General features: G+C 48.9%; 1 protein-coding gene across 1 annotated transcript in view; it reads left to right on the top strand.

Moving 5' to 3' along the window:
* The window catches only part of BRD3 (bromodomain containing 3), a 68,535-nt gene that overhangs the window by 2,619 nt on the left and 49,123 nt on the right, over positions 1–16,793 (top strand). The gene's annotated exons all lie outside the window — the stretch shown is intronic.

The following is a 16,793-nucleotide window of genomic DNA, read 5'->3' as shown; positions in this document are numbered from 1 at the left end:
GGAGGTGGGATCTGGATAGTTCTAACCCCAAACATCGCTTCCCCATCAATCCCGGGGTCTTATGTTAAAGCCGTCGGGGACCAAGGAGGAGGGACTGTGAGGGCACAGAGGCTATATAAATAATAGAAACAGCGGTCCCTAAAACGGAGATGACAGGTGGACCTCAGCGCCTGCTGAGAACACACAGACCCGCTGACAATCCCCTTCCCGGAATCTTTCCCTCAGAAGCAGCGGCCGAAGGCTCGAGGCTGCCAAAGGGTGTTCACGACAACATCATTTATAATGGTGAAATAATTGGAGACAACTTAAATGTCCATCGCTAGAGCAAGAGACAAATCACTCGTGGTCCATGGGATCCTGGAACCCTCTGCAGCCGCCAAATCAAGGAGGCGGCTGGAGAAGCCGTGCTGGAGGAGCCGGGCCACGGAGGGACGGCCAGGGCATGCTGAGAGGGAGAACCAGCGATGGAAGAATGTGCACAGAACGATAGGAGTTCTGTAAAGCAAAGCTGGATGTGGGGAGAAAGAGAGACTGCAGCAGCAGAGGCTCCGGAGGGTACCTAGACTGTCACGCCCAGGGGGAGGGAGACAGGATTGCAGGGGAGACTGTCAATTTTCCTTTTATACCACTGATATTCTCCCGATCGGAGGTCCTGCTTTTGTGATTAAAGAAAATAATAATGTCTCGTTCATTTCCACAATAGGAGAATGACACGTGATTCACAAATATGTCTCTCTCCCATCAAGCCCATTCCCAGACCTCACTCATCCCCCAGCGTCTTCATAACGATCCTAGGTACCCAGTGCTGCCAGGAGCCATGGATGCGAAGCTGGCCCCACGTGGCCCCTGCCCCAGGGAGCTCTCGTCTAACAGGAGTCAGAGCCACAGGCCGTGGTCACAGGCTGTGGTGCCAGGTTCTAGGATGGGCTGCTGGCACGGGCAGCCGTGCTGGTGGGTTGGTGGAGAGTCAAGGAGGCTTTCCCAGATGGTGTTTGACCAGAGGCACTGGAAGAGCAGGGGCTGCCCCCAGGCAGGACACAGGCCTTTGGAGGGAAGAACGGGCCACATATACAAAGGCCAGCGGCGTGGGGGAAGCGAAGGGGCTGAGGCTGGAGGAACGAGGAAGATGGGGCTGCAGAGCCGTGTAGGGCTCCACCAGCAAGGCTCGGGAGAGAGTGGGCTGAAGATGCAGGGGAGGGAGAAGGAGATGCCCAGGGCCTCCTGCAGCTCGAGGCCTGGAGTCAGCTCCGCAGGCAGGGAGGCGAGCCTGCAGCCCCCCATGCCCAGGGGTCCCACCGAGCTTGCGGAAGGTCAGGAAGGCCCAGGGATGAGAGCATCCACGCCTTCTGGGGTGGCGGTAGAAAGGGGCTTGAGAGCAGGGCTCTGGGCCCAGACTGTGGCACCCAGAGACTGGCTGGGTCTCTCAGAGTGGCCTGGACACTCTGCCGGCTCGGCTTCCTCCCCTGAAAAGTGCGAGTGGCCTGGAGACAGACCTGCGTATAGGGCCGTTTGTGAGAGCAAAGACATCGTGAGTCTGAAGCATTTAGCCTGGCTCTCGTTAGGAATGCTGGCAGAAGGAGGTGGGCCTCGTCCCGGGGGATTGGGCAGCCTTTCCCAGGTCCTGGGCAAGAGGTCACTATTGCTGTCTGTGTCACTCAAAGCCTGCTGAGAGCAGAGACCCCACGGCCCCCGGGGTAACACCAGTGGGTAGTGGAGAAGTGCTACGGCAGAGGGGACCCCAGTGAGAGCTGCCCCAGGAAGACAAGGCCACCGGGGACCTTGGCTCCTGGCTCCTCCCCGGGCCAAGAGCCTGTCAGACTTCGGGGTGCAGCAGAATCATAGGGCCCCCAGTGTGTCTGGGCTGGAGCCCAGGAATCTGCGACTCTAACTAGCCGCCTGCGGGGTCCTGGCCACATTTGGAGAAACACTGTTCCGTGTCCAGTCCCAGCGTGATTTGTCACCTGGACCGGTCCATCCCCACCATCTCTCCTCCTTGGCCAGGCCTGGTGTCCCCCCTGCATTCCCAGCTTCTGTTCCCTCTGTTGCCGGCTGCCCCCGGCCTGTGAGGTCACCCTGCCCGCACAACCTCTCGCCCCGACCCTGCTCAGCCTCAGCTCATCCTTCTAAGGGCCTCAGTCTCTCCAGAGTTTCCAGATCCCCTTCCGCATCGCAAGCCTGGAGGAGGCCGCCTTTGGCCAGGGCCCCGCTCATCTATGCTGTGGAAGGTGGGAAGTGTCCTCGCTCAGGCCTGCCCCTTTGGCAGGACCTGGGGTGGCCAAGCAGAGCTTTGAAGCAGCTGTGATGTGACCAGCTGCCTTGGCCTGCCTGACACAGCATCCAGACAGCTCTGGCCGTCCTGGAATTCTCGTCTGTCCATCCACCCGGCTGATTCTGCTTTGGCCCTCTGTCTCCATCCCCCTCCTTCTGGATGGTCTGTCTGGTGTCAGAGTCCAGATTTGTCCCTGATGAGACCACGGGCGTCTTCCCGATCTCCACAAAGCCTCCATAAAGCAAGCCTGCTGCCCATGTTCAGCTCTCAACCCTAGGAGTCAGGACCTGAACGTGGAGCTTGATTTTTACAAGGCTCTGAACTGCACAGTGGTTATAAAAGCGTGAGTTTTGGAATCAGACACACCCAGGCACCTCCCCGCACCTCAGTTTCCTCATCTGTAAAATGGGAATGGTCACACCAACTCGTCTGGTGTTTCAAGGATTCTTCTGCAATCACGTGGAACGCAGTGCAGGGCCTAGAACCCAGTAAGCACTCAAAAGGTACAGTTGTTTATGAATCTTGTTTTCTTTTTAAACTAATATATCATAAAATTGCATTGGGGGGGCAATACAGTTCTGTGACTTTTGCACATGTATAGCTTTGTGTAGCCACCACTGTAATCAGGAGTGCAGCATTCCAAACCCCCGAACTCCTTCTGCTGCCCCTTCGCGCTCCCGTCCTCCCCGTCCCTGACCGCTGGCGATCGCTGAGCTGCTCCACACCCCTACAGTTCTGTCTTTGCCAGGATGACAGATACATGGAATTCTGTAGCGCGGAAGCTTTGAGACTGGCTTCTTCCTCTCAGCATAAAGCCTCTGAGGTCCACCCATGGTGTTGCCGCATCAAGTCTGTCCTTTCCATCGCGGAGCAGCCTCCATTGCACGGATAGACCATCACTAGGTTGACCGTTTACTCCCTGAGGACGTTTGAGTGGTTTCGGTTTTGGGCCATCGTGAATAGAGCTGCTGTGAACTCTCGCGTAGAGACGTGTGTGTGAACATAAATTTTCATTTCTCCTGAGTCGGTACAGAGGAGTGCGCTTCCTGGATCTTTGGATGAGTATCTCTTTAACGTTTTAAGAATCTGTCAAACTGTTTTCCAGAGCGGCTGTACCGTTTTGCATTCCCACCAGCGATGTTAGGAGTTCTAGACATTCTGAATCCTCACCAGAGCTCAATGTGGTCAGATTCTCGTGAATTTCCCCCCATTTTAATGGATGTGTAGTGGATTCTCGTCGTGGATTTTTTGCAAATAGGTTTTTATTGTGGTAAAATACACGTAACATAAAATTTGCCACATTAGCCATTTTTAAGTGTATAATTCAACGGCATTAAGGACATTCACATTGTTGTGCAACCATCACCTCTACGCATTTCCAGAGCTTCTGAATCATCCTAGAGAGAAACCCTGTCCCCAATATACTGAAACTCCCTCTTCCCACCTCTCCCACCCCAGCCACTGATAGTCTCCAGTCTTCTTTCTGTCTCTATAAATCTGCCTGTTCCGGGTACTTCATACAAGTGGAATCGTATAATCTGTGTCCTTTTGTGTCTGGTTTATTTCACTGAGCATGATGTCCTCAAGGTTCACCTGTGTTTCGGCATAGGTCAGTACTTCATTCCTTTTTATGGATGGACAGTATTCCAGTGAATGGATATACTACAGTTTTTTAAAAAATCCGCTCCTCTGGGTTGTTTCCGTCTGTCGGCTATTGCGAATACTGCTGCTCTGAACGTGGGTGTGCAAGCATCTGTCTGAGTCCCTGCTTCCAGTTCTTTCAGGTGTCTCCCTGTGGTTCTAATTTGCGTTTCTCCAGGGCTCATGAGGTTCTTATTATTTTTCATCTCTGTATCTTCTTTGGTGGAGTGTCTGTTTAAATATTTTCCTTATTCTTTTATTTGGGTCATTTGTTTTCTTATTTTTGAGTAGTGACAGTTATTTCTGTATTATGGATGCAGTCCTTTGTAGGACATGTAATTTATGAATATTTTCTCCCGGTCTGTGTCTTATGTGCCTTCTTTTAGCAATGCCTATCACAAAGCAAAGGTTTTTTTTATTTTGATGAAGTCTAATTTAGCATTTTTTTTCTTTTATGAATTGTGTTTCTGGCATCACATACACTCTGCCTAATCTATGGCCACAAAGGTTTTTTTTCCAAAAGAGTTATAATTTTACACCTTACATTTAGATCTATGATCTCGATTGAGTTAATTTTTGTTTTAAGGGTGAGATATGGGTTAAGGTTCATTTTCAATGCAACGAATATGCAATTATTCCAGCATCATTTGTTGAAAAGAGTACCCTTTATCTATTGAGTTGCCTCTGTACTTGTGTCAAAAATCAATTGAAAGAGATTCAGTTTACATCTAAGGATACACATAGGTTGAAAGTGAAAGGACGGAAAAAGATAGTAACCAAAGGAGAGCAGGGTTGGCTACATTCATGTCAGACAAAACAGACTTTCAGTCAAAAACTGTTAAGCGAGACAGAGACATTATATATCAATAAAAGGGTCAGTTTGCCAAGAAGATGCAACAGTTATAAACATATATGCACCAAACATCAGAGCTCCAAAGTATACAAAGCAAACTATAAACCAACTGAACCTAATAGATGCATACAGAACACTCGACTCAACAGCTGCAGAATACACGTTTTTCTCAAGTGCTCATGGAACATTCTGCAAGACAGACCATGGGTTAGCCCACAAAACAATATTTTAAAATGTTTGAATATTGAAATCATTCAAAGTCTGTTTTCTTATCACAATAGAATAAAATTAGAAATCAATAGCAGAAGGAAAATGTGAAAATTTTTTAAATATGTGTTAAATAGCACGCTATTAAACAACCAATGGGTCAAAGAAGAAATCACAAGGGAAATTAGAAAGTATCTTAAGATAAGTGGAATCAAAAACACAACATGCCAAACTTATGGATGCAGCAAAAGCAGTGCTAAGAGGGAAATTTATAGGTGTAAAGACTTACATTAAAAAGAAAGAAGAAGAGGAAGAAGAAAGACCTCAAATCAACAACCTAACTTTACAGCTCAAGGAACTAGAAAAAGAACAAGCTGAACCCAAAGCTGGCAGAAGGAAGAAACTGATAAAACTAGAATAGAGATAAATAAAACAGAGAATAGAAAAACAGTCAAGAAAAAATCAATGAAACCGGAAGCTGGTTCTTTGAAAGGATGCCCTTTGTTTCTTTTTCTTGACTTATTGCAAGAAGCCTCCAGCAGAATGTTGGAAAGTGAGAGTGGGCTACCTTGCCTTATTCCTGATTTTAGGGGGAACGCATCCAGTCTTTGACTATTCAGTGTGAAACTGGCTATAGGTTTTTTGTGGATGCCCTTCCTTAGGTTAAGGAAGTTTCTATCTATTCTTAGTTTTCAAGGATTTTTGTCATGAATCAGTGTCAAATTTTGTCAAATGCTTTTTTCTTCAACAATTGATATGATCATGTAGTTTTTCTTCTTTAGTCTGTTAACATGCTGGGTTACATTAACTGATTTAAAAATGTTGAACCAGCCTTGAATAAGCCCCACTTGATCATGATGTGTATTTTTTTGATATATGTCTGAGATTGATTTGCTAATATTATATTTAGGATTGTTGCATGTGTGTTCATGATGGATATAGGTCTATAATTTTCTTATCTTGAATTGTCTTTGTCACGTTTTCTATCAGGTTAATGCGGATTTCATAAAATGAATTAGGATTTCTTCCTCTTCTACGAAAAAGATTATGTAGAACTGGTGTTATTTCTTCTTTGTATTTGAGTAGAATTTCCAGTGAAACTATCTGGGCCTAGAGTACTTTCTTTCTTTCTTTCTTTCTTTTATTTTGGAGGAAGATTAGCCCTGAACTAACTGCTGCCAATCCTCCTCTTTTTGCTGAGGAAGGCTGGCCCTAAGCTAACATCCATGCCCATCTTCCTCTACTTTATGTGTGGGATGCCTACCACAGCATGGCTTGCCAAGCGGTGCCATGTCCACACCAAACCATCAAACCCCAGGCCGCCAAAGCAGAATGTGCACACTTAACCACTGAGCCACCAGGCCGGTCCCTAGAGTACTTTCTTTTTTTAATAAAATTTTAAGCAGAAAATTCAATTTTTTTAATAGATATGAGACTGTTCATGTTATCTATTTCTTCTCAGGTGAGCTTGGGTAAGTTTGCGCTTTTCAAGGAATTGGTTCATTTCATTGAAGTTTTTGAACTTATGTGCATAGACTTGTTCACAGTATTCTCTTATTAGCCTATTAATGTCTGTGGGGTCTGTAGTGATAGCTTTTCTTTCATTCCTGATATTGGTCATTTTTATTTTCTTTCTTTATCCCTGATCATTTTCCTTGCTCTGAAGTCTACTTTGTCTGATATTAATTTAGCCACTCCAGCCTCCTTGATCAGTGTTTGTATAGTATATCATTTTCTATGCTTTGGTTTTTCACCCATCTATATCATAGTTGAAGGAAGTTTGTTACAGACAGCCTATGGTTGGGTTATGGATTTTAATCCATTTTGACATTTTATTTTATTTTTGTGGTGTGTTTAGACCATTTATGTTTTATTTTATTTTATTGTGTAGAGAACACTTAACATGATATCTACCCTCTTAACAAATTTTTAAGTGTACAATACATTATTGTTGACTATAGGGAAGCCATTTACATTTAATGTAATTATTGATATGTTTGGATTGGGGTCTACCCTTTTATTATTTATTTTCTATTTGTCTTCTGTTTTTTTTTTCTTCCTCCATTTCTCTTCTCATGCCTTTTAAACAATTATCTGAATACCTTTTAGTTTTCCATTTTAATTTACCAATTGGGTTTTTTGCCTGTGTGTTTTGTGTGCATAGTTTTTTAGTAGATTATCTAGGGATTAAAATAATCCTATTTCTAACATTACTTCACAGTCTACATCAAAGTAATATTTCCCACTTCAAGTGGAATGTGGAAACCTCACCAGCATGTTGACCCCTTTTACCCTCCTGCCTTTCTGTTGTGGTTGTCTATGTATTTAGATCTAAATACACTGAAAATCCCACTAGACAATGTAATATTTTTCTTTCAACCATCATGCATATTTTTTAAAACTTAAAAGGAAAAGAATAGTCTGTTTACCTAGATATTTACAATTTCTGTTGCTCTTCATTCCTGACATTCCAAATTTCCCTCTTGCTTCATATCCCTCTCGCCCAAGAACTTCTTTAGGGCAGGTCTGCTGGTCATGAATTCTTTGTTTTCCTGCGTCTGAGAATGCGTCTATCCTTCCTGAAGGGTATTTTGGCTGGGTTGACAGTTCTTTTCTTCCAGTGCTTTTAAAATGTCGTTCCACTCCCTTCTGGCCTCCATAGTTTCCAATGAGAAATCTGCTGTCATTCCATATTTTCCCCAATATTTTTTGATAAAGCTTGTTTCTCACCTCTCTCCAGACTTTTTCTCTGTCTTTAATATTTGTCAGTTTGACTATGATGTGAATTAGAGTGGAATTTCTTTAAGTTTAATCTGCTTGAGGTTCACTCAGCTTCTTGAAACTGTAGGTAGGTTTGTGTCTTTTGCCAGATTTGGGGAGTTTTCAGCCGTTTTTTCTTTGAATACTTTTTAAGCTCTGTCCCCTCTCTCCTCTCCTTCCAGGCCTCCAGTGTCATGACTTTTTGATCTTTCGTTATAGTCTCAAGGTCCCTGAGGTTCTGTTCCTTTTTTAAAAAAAAAATTCAGTCCATTTTCTCTCTGTTGTTCAGAATGGGCAATTTCTACTGCTCTATTTTCCAGCCCATTATTCTTTCTTCTCTCCTCTCCATTCTGATGTTGAGTCTGAGCCCATCCTTTGAGATTTTTTGGTTTCAGTATTTCACAGTTTTGAAATTTCCATTTGGTTCTTCTTTATATAGTCTCCTTCTTTGCTGAGACTTTCAATTCTTTCACTTGCTTTGAGTGTGTTCACAATTGCTCACTAAAGCCTTTTTATGATTTACAATCTTTATCAAAGAATTCTACGATCTCTGTCACTTCAGCATCAGCATCTATCAATTGTCTTTTTTCATTCAGTCTGAGATCTTCCTGGCTCTAGGTATGACCAGTGATTTTTCATTGGAACCTGGACATTTTGGGTATTACATTATGAGGCTCTGGATCTTATTTGAACTTGTTTTAGCTGGTTTCCCCTGACACTGCTCCAGCAAGGGAAGGGGGTGAGGGGTACCATGTCATTGTTGCTGAGAAGTGGGGGTGGAAGTGCAGCCCCCTCTGAAGGAGGTGCTCCTGTGTTGGTGGGTAGGAGTTCCAGCTCCCCAGTGAGTCTCCACTGACACCTCCCTGGTTGGGAGGGGTAAGAGTACCTCCTTACTGTGCTCACATGGCCTCCAGGGCACTGCAGCAGTGGGGGCGGGGGGGATTACCACCCACCAGGGATGAAATTCCTGGGCCCCTGCCTGTCCTTCTTTGACACCACCCTGGCAGCATGTGTGACAGGGTGAGGTGCCCCAGTAGAGCCTGGCGAGGGTGGAAGTCAGCTCCCCGGCTGCCCTTTGCCGACCTGGGTGGGTGGTGCCACAGTTTTCTGTGGTGTGGGCTGTAGAGGAGCAGGTGTTGTCTACCAGTTTTCTGTCCTGCTAGGCTGCCCCTTTTCTGGTCCTTTGGCTCGAGAGAGCAGGCTTTTGTCGGGCTTTTGTGTCTGCGCCCAGTGTTCGTTTCCAGGTTGCTGGCTTTCCAACTACAATATAGGAGGAAAAAGGAAAACCCGGGGAACTCACCACCATGGCATTCCTGGGCCCTGGGCTCCCCAGCTGCCTTCTCTCCACTTTTCAGGGTCTCCTTACGTGTGTTTATATATAGTGTGCAGGGTTCTTAGTTGTTCTTAGACGAAGGAATAGAGAGGAGGATGTCTCTACTCCATCTTCCCAGAAGCAGAAGTCATTTAAATTTTATGAATCCCACCCAGCAGCCCTCCAAAATGGTTGCTTGTTCATCTTGAACTAGGGAAGGAATACCTCGAACTTGCTTTAGAAAGATAAATGTAGAAATGGGCTGAGGACTTACTCACATCCCAGTGCCTGCAGGTTGTAGTCAATCAATGTTGGATGGATGGCTGGATGGATGGATAGATTAGAGAAAAGGCTATCAGGAGGCCAGTGCACATCTAGGTGAGACATCCCAGCATTGGTGATGGCCGTGATACAAATAGCAATTACTGACCTCTTCCAATTTGCCAGGCACCATGGTAAACATTTCTCCCACGTGATCTCATTTAATCCACACACAAGGTATCATCCCTGTTTGAGAGAAGAGGAAACCACGGGCAGAGAGAGATGGTGCTGAGCTGGGAACCAAGCCCAGAGACCCCTGGCTTGTGGACCCAAGATATCCCCACTGTTGTGTCCCACTCAGCTGCCCAGCAGGGCTGGTTGAAGCTTTGAGAAGGAATTTCCAAGGAAAAGGAGATGCCAAAGTCAGATCATCCTGCTGATGATCAGAGGTTTTCCTGCCCAAGGGAATTGCGGGTTCTAGCATGTTCCAGAATCTTCTGCTCAAGATGGAGATCCAGGCTGCGGTAGATTCATGCATTCAATAAGTATCAATCAAGTGCTTGATCCGTGCGGAGCCCCGTGCCAGGTGCTGGGGATACACTGTAAGCAACGGGACAAACGCCGTCTTTGCCCCAGGGATGTCAGAGGGTCTGAAGTCATATTCCACCACCCTGGGCCTGATGCCCGCCAGATGCCCTGCCCCACGCTCAGCCCTTCTGTCCTAAAGATTCTGTAAGAAGCAACAAACATCGGCAGTGGGCAGCCAGGCCACGGGAAGGAAAGCAAGCCGGGGGGAGTAAGCCCAGGGTTTGCAGGACGCTCAGCTCTGGCTGCAGTTCTGGGTCGGGGGGAGAAAGCCCACCCAGTCTGTGTGTTTGTGGGGTAGACTCATACCATTTGCACAAACTCAGCTGCCAACCAAGCCAGGCAGCCAGGTTTCCGGGGGGTCCTCAGGCCCGCCTGCAGGTCCTCTCTGCCTCAGTTTCCCCAACTATTGATAAACAAGTGCACACATTCCTCCCTCTTTTCCCCTCTTTCCTCCATTCTCCGTGGCACAGTGAAGATAGAGGCAGCACTACCTCTAACACCTGAGGCTCCAGAGTCTTCCATTCATTTCCAGGGAGTCAGCATCTTACCTCGTGCTAATCCAGGATTCCCCCTGTGTGTTGACATCCCAGGTGCTGAGGCTTGGTCTCCTGAAGGAGCGCAGATCACCAGCCTGCCTTGCGTGTGGCTTCACTAGCCAGCCCCTGCTCCCTACTCTGGCGGCTGCTGCGCCCGCAGGCCAGTGCTGCCGGGGGCAGGGGTGCAGGTTGCCATGGTGATGCCCATCCACCAGCATTGCCTTCCCGCATCCAGGCCATTCAGGCACACCTGTGTGCAGGTCCCCTCCACCTCCACGTCCAAGGAGCCCTCTGTGGAATGAGAGAGGGTTCTGGAAAGGTGCTTTGTACACTGCCAGGAGCCCCGTGGTTGCTGAGGGGATCGTGATGGTGGCTGGCTCCAAAGAGTCAGTGTAGACCTGAGATTTACCGTCGCCATCTACCTCGAGGGGCTCCAAACTTTGCCGACTTCCTCTTTCGTAGACCTCCCCACTGTCCTAATTACATAGTTATTGCTGGGATTATAGTTTTAGGTCTGTTTGCCCCGCTCGAGTGCGTGTCCTGTGAGGGCAGGAGCCTGTCGTGTTCTCCAGAACCCCCCGAGCCGGGGACAGCCCTGGAGACAGAGCAGCGGCTTGACGCACTGCTTCATGAATGCCGACTGTATCCCTGGTGCCCTTAGAGCAGCAGGTATACAGCAGGTGCTTAATAAAGACCCACCAAAAGTTTAAGTTAACCAGCTGGAGAGTTGGTGTGACAGCTTTTGATCCAAGCCTGGAGCATCTTGTAGTGCCGGAAAGCAAGGAAGTTGCTCAAAAAACAGAAGGATGGGGGCATGTCACAGGGACACTGGAAGTCGCCAATGGCCAAAGCTGGAGCAACTTGAGCAAAAAAAATAAATAACATAGTATTGGATTATGACCCAAAGTATGAAACAGAGATGCATGAGTCCACGCTGATAAAAAGAAGTGATTGAATAAATCCTTCCTCACAGAAGAATCCCAAACCATATATGTAGTTACCGCCCCCTCCCGGGAGCCCACCTCCAGGAGGGTGGAGCCTGCTCCAGGACTCACAACACAGCCGCAGGTGGCTGTGAAGGTGCCGTGACCTACGATGCTTCTGGACAGCATCTCTCAGCTTCTGTGGGCTTCTTCCCAAAACCCATAGCCCAGGCTCATCTTCAGAAAACACCAGACAACCCCCAATTGGAGGACATTCTTCAAAATACCTCGCCAGTGCTTCTCCAGACCGTCTGGGTCATGAGAAACAAGGAAAGATTGAAAAACCGTCGCAGATGAGAGGAGACTAACAGCTGAAAGCCAAGTGGCCGGACACGCTGGCGACATCAGGATACAGCCTGCACCAAGGTCGCTCTCTTAGTTGCGGGATGCATGTGCTGATGTGGGAACCGTGGGGAGCCCAGGAGAAGGGTCTGCGGGAACTCTCTGCGCTGTCTGCAACTCTTCTATAAATCTAAAATCTAAAAATTTAATCCCCAAATTAAAAGTTATTTAAAAAAAGAATGAGGGGTCCACCCAGTGGCAGTGTGGTTTAAGTTTGCGTGTTCTCCTTCAGTGGCCCGGGGTTCAGCGGTTCGGATCCAGGGCACAGACCTATGCACTGCTTATTGAGCCATGCCGTGGCAGTGTCCCACATACAAAATAGAATATGGACACAGATGTTAGCTCAGGGCCACTCTTCCTCAGCAAAAGGAGGAGGATTGGCTGTGGATGTTGGCTCAGGGTGAATCTTCCTCACCCCCCCCAAAAAAAGTGGGGCATGACCCTTGTCTGATCTGGAGAGCATGTGGGGGGCCTTGGCTTGGTGCAGTGTGGTGGTGCTCCAGAGGAGAGGCAGGTGGCCGTCCTTCTCTGTTTCTTTGTCTGCCACAGGTGGCGTTGCTGCCCTGGATGGCCCTGGGCACCCTCCATGGTGTGACCCCAGCCCTGCAAAGCTCTGGGGGTCATCATGATTGTGCACTGTGTCCACGCCCTGCTCTGCTCTCTGCCCTGTTTCCTGACCTGGAGTCCCTGCACCCCGACTGCCTCTCTGGACCCCTGATGTTGTGTGCAGAACTTTGCATATATGGGCGCGAGGCAGGACAGGCTCATGGTTAAGCCCTTGGGCGTCAGCCAATCCTGGCTCTGGCAACTGCTGACGGAGATGTCCTCTTAGCCCCAGTTTCCTTATCTATAAGGCAGGTCACTAACAGCTCCCGCCGCAGGGGTTTCGGATGCAGTGGTCTGGGGATGGTGCAGGGCTGGAGCAGGGCAGTGCATCGTGGGGGGCGCTCTGGTCCTGCGTGTAATGTGCTTCAGGAAGGGCACCCAGCTGGGAAGAGGAAGGAGCCCCAGGAAGGAGGGGCGGGTGTGAGGCCCCGCCTCCCCATTCACCTCCCTCCCCCCACAGCTCCTTTCTCCTCTGTCCCAAGGCTTTTAGGAAGACGACTCCTCCAGTGCACCCCGCACCATCTCCTCCCCTTGCTCACTGCAGAGCAGGTTCCACTGGGCATCACTCCCCCGCCCCCCAGGTGCAGAGGCACATGCTGGGGACGCAGCGGCCTTGAACCGTGATCTCCTCTCCTCCTTAGGGAAAGGTATGGATCTAGGGTTTGGTCCAGACTTAAAGCATCGATTCAAAGAATTTTAAAAATCTTCTTTCTAAAATGAGCAGCTATTCCAATGAAGGCAGCCACACACCGAGTCCCACCTGGTGACATTGTTTGCCCCTGGTGCCCCCGCTTCGCTGCTTGGCAGACGCTGTGTGTGGAGCCCGGGCCAGCACTCACACCCCGCAAGCTGAGGGCATACCCAACCAACCAGTCCAAACCTCCTCTGTCGAACCATCCGTGCCAAGCACGGGGGGAGGTACAGGTGGACTAGCAGCCACAGAGCCACAGCCCTGGGGTGCAACACAGCCACACGGTTGTGCTCCACAGTGGAGCCGAGTCCTGAGACTGGTGGGGTGCGAGGTGGATGTGGGAGCTGCGAAGAGTGGGGTATGCTCAGCACAGACTCCTCCAGGGGACACAGGGAAGGCAGGCAGCAGGAGCCAGGGAGAGCAAGGAGGACAGCAGGAAGAGTGTTCCCAGCACAGAGGACAGCTTCTGCAAAGGCCCTGTGGCAGGAAGGAGCTTGGGAGTGAGACAGCCAGCATGGCCAGACGTGGTGGGCAGTCAGGTGGGTGGGCTAGAGCGTGTGGGAGCTACAGGCCCTGGGCTGGGGACACTGTACAACCCTGATGGTCTGTCGGTAACAATAATGTGTTCCCTCCAGCCTGGGGAAGTGGGAGGTCGCTGTGGTTGTACAGGAGAAGAGGAGTGCATGTACTGGAGTGATGCTTAGGAGGTAGAATCCACAAGACTTGGAGGCCAACTGGGTGTGGAGAGTGGGGTGGTGGGAGTCAAGGGTGACAGCAGCTCCTAATGGGGCATTCAAGGGACGAGGAGCCATGCCCAAGGCAGGGAGCCCCAGCATGCCCTGCATCTGCCACCTCCAGGACTCCCACAGCTGTCAGGCCTAACGCCTGTTGCTCGGTCCTCCCAGGGCAGTGGCTGGGGCCCTCCTGGCCTTGTGGCCCCATCTCACTCATTCATCCATCTCGTTCCTCACAGGCACCTTCTCATATATCCCCTGGAACCCCTGTGATGTAGGTTCTGTTATCATCTCCACTTCACAGGTGAGAAGACTGAGGCTCAGAGAGGTTTAGCAACTGGCTGAAGGTCACACGACAAGGGGGCACTTAGGATTTGAACCCAGATCTGTGTGACACCAAAACTCACACCCTCCTCAGTTGTATGAACTGCCTTTCAATAGCCAATGTCTGGGGAACGCCGTTCCGAGCCCTGGCTGACCTCCCCAGGCAGCCTGCAGTGTGTGTGTGTGTGATGGAGAACGACTTATTTTCTCGTGTCCTTTCAATGGCTTGGAAGTTACCCTTTCCATTGCTATTATCTTAGCGATCACCCCTAACATTTTAAAGGCATGCCTCCTTGATGACAAAAGTGGCTCTCGGTCCCCCTGAGCGTGGAGAAGTCAGGATGCCCCGCTCGCCTCCCCGCCCCCGTCTCTCTTGTTAGATCAGTGGGGGTTCCTGTCAGTTGGAGGGTAGAAGCCCAAATCGACACCCGGTAAACAGAACCACACTGTATTTCCCTCCCGTGGAAACAAGGTCCAGGGGCCATGCCAGGGCTGGTGGGGTGGGGGGTCCCCCTCTCCTGCAGAGGGCAGAGCAAGCGCAACGGGTGGCTTCTAGTCACGTCAAGATGGCGGCCACCTGGGCCATTCCGGCAGCTGGAGGGCCCCTCTCCGGGTCTACTCCTGTCCCGCCGACCGCGCCCAGCGCCAGGGAGGCTGGGAAACGTCTTCACGTGGGGAGACCTCGCGCCCAGCATCTGGGGGGTTCAGTGCCTGAGGCAGGGGGAGCCTGGGCCGTGGGGTCAGCCCGCGTCTCTCCCCGCCGTCTCCCGTGCTTTTAGTCCCTGCTCGTCTGCGGTGACCCACAAGTTCTCCGACGTCCTCGCTCCTCATTCCTTCTCGTGGCCCTCAGTCCTTCGGGCTCAATGTCCTTCCGTGGAAGTGTACATTTTAGTGGTCCTGAGCGAGGGCTGCTCGTGCTAAGGGCTCCCAGGTTCGTCTGAACAAGCCTTTCTTTTGCCCTTGTCCCCGAGCCATAGGGAATTCGAGGCTGACAGCCTCTCTCTGAGCCTCCTTACCCAATGTCTTCCCTCACTGAGCCCTGCTGCTCTTCTCTCATTCCCTGAAGGTGACTGCTTTCCCTTCCAATGGTTGTTGTCTCTTTTATTTAACTTCTCTCCAGCCCTCCTCCTCCTCCTCATGAAAACCAGCTTCTCCAGGGCCCCATTGCTCCCGACGAGCCCCGCCCCAACCCAGAGGCATCTCCCAAGGGGGAAACCATCCCCTCCCCTTCCTGCATTCTCCCCGTCAACCAGCCAGCAAAAAGAGGGTTAGGTGGTAGCTTTCAAACATTCTTATCATTGAGGGAAAAATCACATAACATAAAATTCACCGTCTTAACCATTTTACAGTGCACAATTCAGTGACTTCCAGGACGTGCACGATGTTGGTGAACCATTGCCACTACCTAACTCCAGCACATTTTTATCGCCCCCAAAAGAAACTTCATACCCATTAAGCAGTCACTCCCCACACCCCCTCCCACCAGCCCCTGACAACCAGCCATCTGCTTCTGACTCTACGGACTTGCCTACCGTGGATATTTCATATACATGGAACCATGTACCATGTCATCTTTTGTTTCTGACCTCTTTCACTCAGCACACTATCTTCCAAGTTCATCCATGTTGTAGCATGTACTAGTGTTTCATTCCTTTTTACGGCTGAATAATAGTCCATTGTATGGACATACCGTCTTTTATTTATCATTCCTCACTTGATGGACATTTGGGTTGTTTCCACTTGTTGGCTATTATGAATAATACTCATGAACATCTGTGTACAGTCTTTGGAGCACTTGTTTTCACTTGTCATGGGCGCATAGCTAGAGCAGGATTGCTGGGTCATATGGTAATTCTACGTTTAACTTCTTCAGGAACGGCCAAACTGTTTTCCAAAGGGACTGCTCCATTTTACATTCCCACTAGCAGTGTATTGGAACCCACTAGGGATCCAGTTTCTCCACATCCTTGCCAACACTAGTTATTTTCCTTTTTAAAAAAAATTATAAGGGCCAGCCTCATGGCCTAGTGGGTAAGTTTGGCACATGCCGCTTCAGTGGCCTGGGTTTACTGGTTCAGATCCCAGGCATGGACCTGTATCACTTGTCAGCCATGCTGGGGTGGCGACCCACGTATAAAATAGAGGAAGATTGGCAACAGATGTTAGCTCGGGGCTAATCTTCCTCAGCAAAAACAACAACCGAATATATGTATAGCCATCCTTCTGGGTGTGAAGTGACATCTCATTGTGGCTTCATTTTTACAACCTGATGACTAATGGTGTTGAGCATCTTTTCATGTGCTTATTGGCTATTTTTATATCTTCTTTGGAGATACCAAAAGTCTATTAAGTCTTATTAAGGTCTTAAGAATTAAGATCTATTGAAGGCCTTTGCCCATTTTTAAATTGGGTTGCTTGCCTTTGGCTGTTAAGTTGTAAGAGTTCTTTATATATTTTGGATACTAGACCCTTATGAAATATATGATTTGCAAATATTTTCTCCCATTCTGTGAGTTGTCTTTTCACTTTCTTGATAATGTCCTTCGATGCACATGAGTTTTTAATTTTGATGAAGACCAATTTATTGATTTTCTCTTATTGTTTGGGCTTTTGCCCTAAGATCTAAGAATTCATTGCCAAATCCAAGGTCCTGTAGATTTATCCTCATGTGTTCTTCTGAGAGTTT

This window comes from Equus caballus, chromosome 25, assembly GCF_041296265.1.
Source record: "Equus caballus isolate H_3958 breed thoroughbred chromosome 25, TB-T2T, whole genome shotgun sequence".
NCBI lineage: Eukaryota > Metazoa > Chordata > Mammalia > Perissodactyla > Equidae > Equus > Equus caballus.
This window is presented reverse-complemented; position numbering and strand designations above follow the sequence as displayed.